General features: G+C 31.8%; 1 pseudogene; it reads right to left on the bottom strand.

Annotated features, from left to right (window-relative positions):
- Window positions 1–258: 258 nt before the first annotated feature.
- LOC121229586 (protein transport protein SEC13 homolog B-like) lies at window positions 259–2,009 on the bottom strand (annotated as a pseudogene).
- Between the last annotated feature and the right edge of the window lie 6,950 nt (window positions 2,010–8,959).

Below are 8,959 nucleotides of genomic sequence, written 5' to 3'. Positions count from 1 at the left end.
AAAACTTGAAAAAAGAAAGTTGCATCCAACACTTACGCCTTAATCCAATTAGTAGAGAAAATCAATGTAGAAAACAAGGTGGCAAAATCAATATCACGACCTGTGTTATTTGGACTTGAATATATGTCACTATGTCAGCAGGGGCGAAGCTAGAATAATTTTTTAGGGTTCCGAATATAATTTTAATTTTTTATAGTCTATATTTTTATATTTTTTATAGGACTAAATCAAATTTTTATAATTTTAGGGGAGCTAAAGTGTAATTTTACTTTTATTAATTTAAATTTTAGAAAAAATTGAAAAGCCTAAATAACAATTTTTCATTTTAGGGGGCGGCCTGCCAACCCTCCTAGATTCCCCTATGCATGTTAGTTATGAATATATAGTAGGAAGTTCATATCCAAATGTATAATAGATAAATGGATAAATTAATTCTTTTGTTAAAATTTTTATTCATTTCTACTCTTAAAAATTGTCCCTGTACCTTTACAGTAATGTCACACCTGCCAGAAGCCAGCTTCTAAACCAGATCCAACTAATTCCCCTGGTGGTATTGATGGTGCTCATGAAACTAGTCACTCCTACGGGGAGAGCTTGGTCTTTCCTGGAGGTATCCCAGCCACCATTAGTGGTAGCGGTGAAGACCCAGATATTCCTATTGGAAGATCCACAGACCAAGCAGAGGCCAAGTTCATGGATGACTTATGTTCATTAAAAATATGAGCCTGCAGCCATTCATTCGGATTATTCCTTCCAGATTATCACTTGATCGTTGTAATAACAAGATGCAAGGACTGATCCGAACTTCAGATGTGCCAAACCTCCCAAACAGGTCCTTTATGGCCACCGCGAACCGAAGTGGAAATACCAATGATCTTAATGGTAGTATCGGATGAAGCAGTAGCCAACAATGGCAACATCATGGACGGTATCCTCATGGCCAGTCTCAATATTTTGTGCAGGCATCTTTGGAACTCCAATATAGCTCCTTATATCTTCAAAATTCGACAATCAAAACAGACCATATTCAAACACCCAAATCTTTTACAGTAACTCTCAACCATTTTGTTTTGTATGCAACAACATATAACATTGTGAGCAGTTCTACCAAATTAGAAATTGATAAGACTCTGATTATTCTTTTGTTTCTTGCATTTAGTTTCAACATAACAGCGCATTTGGATGCAGAAACAACCAATATTTTTCAAGTATTTCAGTTGAAGATGCAACAAATGATACTCATCTTTAAAGGAATTATATCATAATCCCCAAAAAGGGAGAAGAAATAAATTTTCTAAAATTTGGCAGGGGACAGTACAAAAATCACACAAAATCAATCCGAGAAATCATCTTTCAAAAACAACCCAATTAATTTTACGGCATAAAGGATTAAATCAAAACATCCCAGAATCCAAAAATCGAAAATGGGTTCATTTCATCAAGATCTGCAGTCTAGAAACCATGAATCTAAATCAAACTTGAATTATCATAAACAAAACAGATCAAAAGATCATACAACACATTTGAGAAACAATAAAAAATATCTTTACTACCTTCTAGAATTCTTTAGTTAGTCTACGCCATGACAATTGGTATTATCTTGAGTGTTTAGCTTGACTTGAGCAATTTGAAAGCTTATTCTCCTCCTAAGGTCGTGAGGTTTGTTTGGTTAAAAGTCTAAGTTATGACAATTGGCATCAAACCTCGTGTTTTGATTGACATATAGAGTTTGAAATGGTGTTTTAAGTAGAAAGTTAAGATACCTCACCAAAAATTCGTGTGAGGGCTAAGAAAATTAGTCATTCGATGGATATTGTATTAGAAATGGAAAATAGAGCGATCAAACTTAACGAAACTGAAGGAATTAAAAGAGAACCAGATTTATGAAGAATGTCGACAACTTCTTATGATGGGTGGAGCAATATTTTTGAATTGCTAGCATTGAAGGTGATATGCCAAGGTAAAATATCTGTGCTGTATGACCATTACCGTTATAATTGTGACACACAATTGTAGACGTATCCAAAGGCGTATATTGAGACTATGAACCATTAGACTGTTGATACCCACGATTTTAAGAAGGGAAAGAGGACTGATAATTACTTCGACCACGACACATCCTACTCTCCCACTCCCACTCCCACTCCCATGCCCATCGCTTGACTGATTGAAGGACAATTATGAGAATGGGGGCATACGGTGGTATGATGGTTGTCTCTTCCGCACGTTTCAAACACCTTTGTTCTATCAATACCATACTATAAAGATAACCATAAAAATAGAGGTAACTTTGACCATTAATTGATTAAGTGAAATTGGAAAAGCAGCACTGAAGTAGTCGCAACAATCGTGGAAGGATGATTGTTAACAGTTTGGCTATTAGTTGGGTTTTCGGTGGAAAACATGGCACCTTAATTTTTTTTCTTGATCAGGCTATGAATATCATGAAAGAATTGAAGGGTCAATTTATTTCTATCAAAACTAAAGATGTCTTTGAAAGCTAAAGATAGTATAGCTAAGGATAATTAGCATAGTTAATTCTTAATAGCAGGCTTAAATGTAAAATTAGTTTTCAAACTATACCACTTTCTCACTTAGGTACTTAAAGTTTTTATTTTGCCAAAAGTGTTACTTAAACTATCAATTTTATCTCATTATAACCTAAAAAGTGAACAAAGTCTAATAAGAACATGATGTGTGGCACACGTCATGTTCTTATTAGTTGGTATTGTATTTTGGGGCAAAATGAGATACAATTGATAATTTAAGTATCACTTTTGATGAAAAAAAATAATGTTAGGTGCTCAAGTGAGAAAAGAGATATGGTTTGACTGCCAATTTTGTAGTTAAGCCTAAATAGATTTCAACCTTTGTTAAATTTTGCTATTAGTCCCTATACTATGTGTAAATTATATATTTTACCCTTATACTCTGATTTGGTTATTTCTATTCTTTTTTTACTTTTTGAATTTTAAAATTCTAATTTTGACCCATAGCTATTAAATTTATTAAGTTCAATTAAGCTATTTCTAAAATATTATGCGACAAAACATATTATCACATGTGCAATTCCACATCAGCTTTCTATTTCCACATATCATAAAAAAAACCACTTAACTTATTTAATTTCAATCATTAGTTCAAAACTAAAATTTCGAAATTCTAAAAGTATAAAAACTAAAAATTTTCAAATTGGATATATGTACTAAATTTACAACTTTGCACATAGTGCAAGACTAATAGCACACAATTTAATCAAAAATATTTAATTGCTACTGTTTGGGCCAAAGCTAAGATTTTAATTCGAAAAATATAAGGACTAAAATTAATAAAAATAAAATATAGAGTCTAAATCTATAACTTATGCATCAATATAATGATTAATAGTAAAGTTTTACTTAAATCTTTTTTATCACCACAATTATTGCATATAGAGTTATATTAAAAATACATTTCTTATAAAGATGATGTTTTAGAAAATAAATTAGAAACCAAAACATGTTAAGTACTAAAATATTTAAACAACTATTAAATATAATAAATATTTAATAGAAATATGAATTTAACTTGAGGGAAATTATTTTGTACATGTTAGTGGAGTTTTTAGACTTTGCAAGAGTGACATTAGGGGTTGACAAGTATCTTATAAGGGTATAGTAAAATATTAAAAAATATATTTAAAAAAAGAGACACATGTTAATCTTTTAAGGTTGATTGTGGAATAAAAAAATAAACTGCCATTATACTAAATACTTACCTTTTAACTTAATAGTATAATTTTTAATATATAAATTTTAAAAATCAAATTTAAATTTCATCGTTACAAAATTAAATAAATATACATTTTCGAGCTTTCTTTTGTTAGTGGCTGGAGCTATATGAGGTGTTGTTCCCTCTCTGACCTTCACAGTATAGGTTGGGAGACTTGTTCTATGTAGTGTCTGGCCTAAAGTCTTGTTATTGTTGTTGGTTGATTCAGGTTTCGTCCTACTTGTCCTGCCCTTTTGAGTGTGTTTGTTTCCATGTATTTCATCTACCAAATTTCGAAAAAAAAAAGAAAGAAAGAAAATAAAAATAAAAGTTACATTGAACACAAATTTAAATATCGAAAACATATGTTTTTGATACTTTGATTCGTGTTCAATATGACTTTTATTTATGTTTTGATCAGTGACACAGTAGTAACTTAATCGTTGGATAAGGAACTTATGTAAATAACTTAGCATCTAAATGTTAAGTTATTTAAAAGTAATATGTATCTAACACAAATATATTAAATTTTTAAAATGAAAAATAATTATTTTGTATTAGTGAAGTTTTTAGACTTAAAACTTAAATATATAAAAAAGAAGTATATGATAATTTTGTTAGTAGTTTGCAATCTTAGTAATCATACATTACTAACAAATATATAGTATAAAGGTGTTTTTTTTGGTACATTAATAGTATAAAAAATTTAAATAAATAATTCTTTGTAACTTGGGTAATTGAGTTGGGTACTTAAACTACTAGATATTTGGGCTATTAGGCTTTATGTATATATATGATCAAAAGATGAGCAATATTTGAGCTTGAATTTGGTGGTGTAAATTATATTTTATTATTGAAATAATTATAATTTTTATTTGCATCTAAATTAATTTATTCAAATAACATAACTTTTCAGAAAAGTTTTGAAAGGAAGAAGCGTAATTTTTTAAGAGAGCTATTATGTTAATAAGAAAACGTAACTTGTGCCTTAAATTATGTATTGAGTTGATGAAAAAAATATATACCTATGTAATAGTCAATAATACTATTATGTTATTTTTATTGTTTATAGCTCGTTAATCGTGAGAAACATCACAACTTTCATACCTGATATTCATATCATATGAGTGTTTAACAGACTTATACTAAAATATTTTTGCTATAACATGGTTGAGCACAACTACTATCTTTACTTATTTATTGAAACTTGTTTATATTGGTTTCCAAGAGTTTAATTCAATCCGAAATTGTGCTTACAAAGTGCTGTCTGTTTGACGGCTACATCTCACTTTCCAAATGAAAAGTTATATACAATAATATATAACGTGCTGTAGACATAAATATAACAGTGTTTCAACAGAAACTAACATAAATAGAATGATAAAATTTGCAATAACTTATTATATTCATAGTGTTTTAAACGTAAGGGTTATGTTTATTTATTAAACACACTGTTTTTTTATCGTAATTTTATTAAATTATTAAATTTTATAATTCAAAAGCATGTAGCAGAAAGTGGGGAGATTAAAGGTTTATTTTTTTAATTTTCTTTTTTTTTTCAAGTTGTGGTGGTACGAACCATAAAGCTAAGTGATATCCATCTCATTAAACCACTGAATATTTTTTTTCCAACGAAAATGAAGTGATCCATCCTAGTCTTTAAAAAACTTGTAAAATAATAAAAGGAAAAGCAACGAAGCATGTAAATAAACATGCATGTCTAAAGATAATCAACCTAGTCATCTGATTCGATGCATTTGTCTAATAAAACTATAGACAAGGGCAAATATAAAGAGGGTAGGTAAACATCTTTGACCTGCAAAAGATAAATTATGTTGAAGTGTTCTTAAAATTTATTAAAATTATTTTGCTCTCCTTTCATTTTTATTTCGGTCTCCTTTCATTTTTATTTCCTGCCTTCCTAATTATGGACAAAAATTTAGATGGAGCTGATTCATATGTAAAAATATTTTTATTTAAATTTAGGGGTTATTTAATAAATTAAAAATTAAATATAAAAAAAATTAAGTGTTGGATTTGATTTATGAAATTCGTTGAAAAATTAAGTGCTGAATTTGAATTATGAAATATGTTTAGTATGATACTTAAAATTAAACATTGAATATAATTAGACTATTTGATAAATTTAAAATTTAAATTATGAGAGATTAAAAAATACACAGTGAATGAGAAAAAGGTCTGCTACCCTAGCACGCAAAGAGTCTGCCACTTTGGCACGTTTTTAGGTTTTGTTTTTGTTGCTTTGCTTTCTTGTTTGTGCGGCTGATAGGAGGCAGCTACGTCATTCAATACTGTTTCTGCACCCACACGATTGTTTTCTGGTCAGTTTCCTTCGCCTGCAATAAATGGAAACTGGGTTAGCGGGGTTAACGCTGAATGAAGATGAGGAGGCAGTATTACAAATTCAAGATGAGTTTATCCCAAATGGAGAGGAGGAGGTTTTCAGGTTAGTGGGCTGTTTTTTAACAGCTAGTATCATTCATTTTCCAGCCATGAAAAGTACTATGGCCAATCTCTGGCATCCAGTTCGGGGCGTTCAAATACGGAATTTGGGAAATAGGCATTATTTGTTCCAATTTTATCATGTTATGGATATGGAAAGGGTCCTGAAAGGGGCGCCTTGGACGTTTAATAATCATCTACTAATGTTGCATGTAGTACAGTGGGGGGAGGATCCATTACAAGTGCCGTTATTTCTAACGCTTTTTGGGTACAGATCCACGATGTTCCTATTGGCCTATTCTCTGAAAGTTTGGTAGTGCAGTTGGGAAATTTTGTTGGCAGTTTTTTTGAATATGATGCATCGAATTTTGGGAAAGAAAACAGAAACTATATGCGAGTAAGAGTCCAGATTGATGTTAGATGCCCGTTAAAAAGGAAAAAATAAATCATGTATCGAGGAAGTTGCACATATGTGAAGTTTAAGTATGAGCGACTGTCTCTATTTTGTTTTTACTGTGGACGCTTGGGTCATAGTGATTCATATTGTGAAGGAAAGATGGTATTGGGTGTGGAAGTTGCTGAGTTGGGATGGGATTTATCGCTGAGAGCTCATGATAAAGGTTGAGAAGGATGAACGCGAAAGCGGATCGTAAAGTTTGTCAAAGTCGCGGATTTGACTTAGGGCTGTAGACGTTCGGAAAGAAACTTGGATTTTTCTTGACACAACCTGAAACGAAATTAAATTCAAGTTAGATAAAAATAATTAATACAAATAATAAATCAAGGATTCAGGAAGTGAATAAAGAAGATAAATGGAAAGATAGAACGTGGCGTGTAGAAGTCCTAAGAAGCCTTGGAAACACGAAGAATCCACAACCCCCTTCAAGCGGCTCTAATTTCCCCTCCAAGATAAAAACCTTGGCAATAAAAAGTTTGAAGATGATCCCCACAATCTAAAAAGATTGTTAAAACTCTTCTAAAAGAAACTCAAGAGAAATTCTTGAAAAGAAAAAAACTCAAAGAGAATTTATTAACTCAAAAGAGAAATAAAATAATAATCAATTGTCTCACTGTGTACAATGCAAAGGCCTATATATAGGCTAGATAAATAAATCTAAATAAAACTCCTAAGTATACTAGAACTCTAATTTAATCTAAACAAGAAGTAGTTTTAAACTAAACTTTCTTGTTAACATAAAATTCCTAAATAACTTAAAATACTTAATAATTATCAAAAATTTAGAATAAAATAATAATAAAATAATAAGAGCTAATAAACAAAATATTGTGCTTATATATAATAAAAATTAAGCCTAAAACTTAAACCCAATATGAAATGTCTAAGCTTGTAAGATCAATTGGGGTTCTTGAAGTGAAATGCTTAAGCTTGTTAGCATTTTCCACATGGGCTTGTCGTCATAGATTGAGAGTTTAGGCCCACAAACATAATTAGTCTCTTCTAATTCATCATTACTCCAGAATTTATTGTCTTGAAACTTCAACTCTTCTTCTTGAATTTTTTTCGTGATAAAGTCTTGAACCACTAAGTTGAGTTTTGACTTTATTTGTTTGGATTTGGATCTCGTAATTGGGCCTTGAGGAAAACTAAACTCATCTCTATTATGGCCTTTGAATTGGGCTGAGTTACTCGTATCATTCCCCTCTTCCACAAAAGGATTCACCCTCGAATCTGCAATATCAAAAGGAGAAAGGTCAGCGACATTAAAAGTGGCACTAACATTATACTCACCAGGAAGGTCGATTTGATATGCATTGTCATTAATGCGCTTGAGTACTTGAAAAGGTCCATCGCCACGTGGGTCCAATTTTGTTTTGCGTTTAGTTGGAAATCACTCTTTTCTCATGTGGACCCAAACCCAGTCACCGGGCTCAAAGATAATTTGCTTGCGCCCCTTGTTAGCTTTGTTGGCAGTTGTTTCATTTGTTTTGGCGATTCGTTGTCTTGCTTTCGCATGCATGGATTTCACCAATTCAGCTTTCTTCTCACCGTCTAAACTAGAAATGTTTTCTATAGGCAATGGTGCAAGATCAAGTACAGTTAGTGGATTAAAACCATAAACAAGTTCAAATGGGGAATATGCAGTTGTAGAGTGAATAGATCGGTTATATGCAAACTCAACAAATGGCAAATATTCTTCCCAAGTTTTAAGGTTCTTACCCACAACAGTTCGTAGTAAAGCACCTAAGACTCGATTGACTACCTCAGTTTGTCCATCTGTTTGGGGGTGACATGTAGTAGAATATAATAATTTAATACCAAGCTTACCCCACAATACTTTCCAAAAGTGGCTTAGGAACTTTACGTCTCTGTCCGATACAATGGTGCGAGGTATCCCATGTAGGCGCACCACCTCTCGAAAGAACAAGTTAGCCACATTTGTAGCATCGTCCGTTTTGTGACAAGGAATAAAGTGAGCCATCTTTGAAAACCTATCAACAACAACAAAGATACTATCTCGACCCTTTTTTGTTCGTGGTAAACCAAGAATGAAATCCATAGATAAGTCTACCCATGGCGAAGAAGGGATCGGTAAAGGAGTATAAAGTCCATGAGGCATTACCTTAGATTTTGCTTGTTTACAAGTAATACAATTAGAACAGACCTTTTCAACGTCCTTTTTCATGTGCGGCCAATAAAAATGTTCATGTAGAACATCTAGTGTTTTGGCGACACCGAAGTGTCCCATGAGGCCTCCACTATGTGCTTCACGAATTAATAACTCTC

The sequence above is a fragment of the Gossypium hirsutum genome, chromosome A05 (assembly GCF_007990345.1).
Source record: "Gossypium hirsutum isolate 1008001.06 chromosome A05, Gossypium_hirsutum_v2.1, whole genome shotgun sequence".
Lineage (NCBI taxonomy): Eukaryota > Viridiplantae > Streptophyta > Magnoliopsida > Malvales > Malvaceae > Gossypium > Gossypium hirsutum.
Note: the sequence above shows the minus strand (reverse complement) of the source record. Positions and strands in the feature narration are given on the sequence as shown.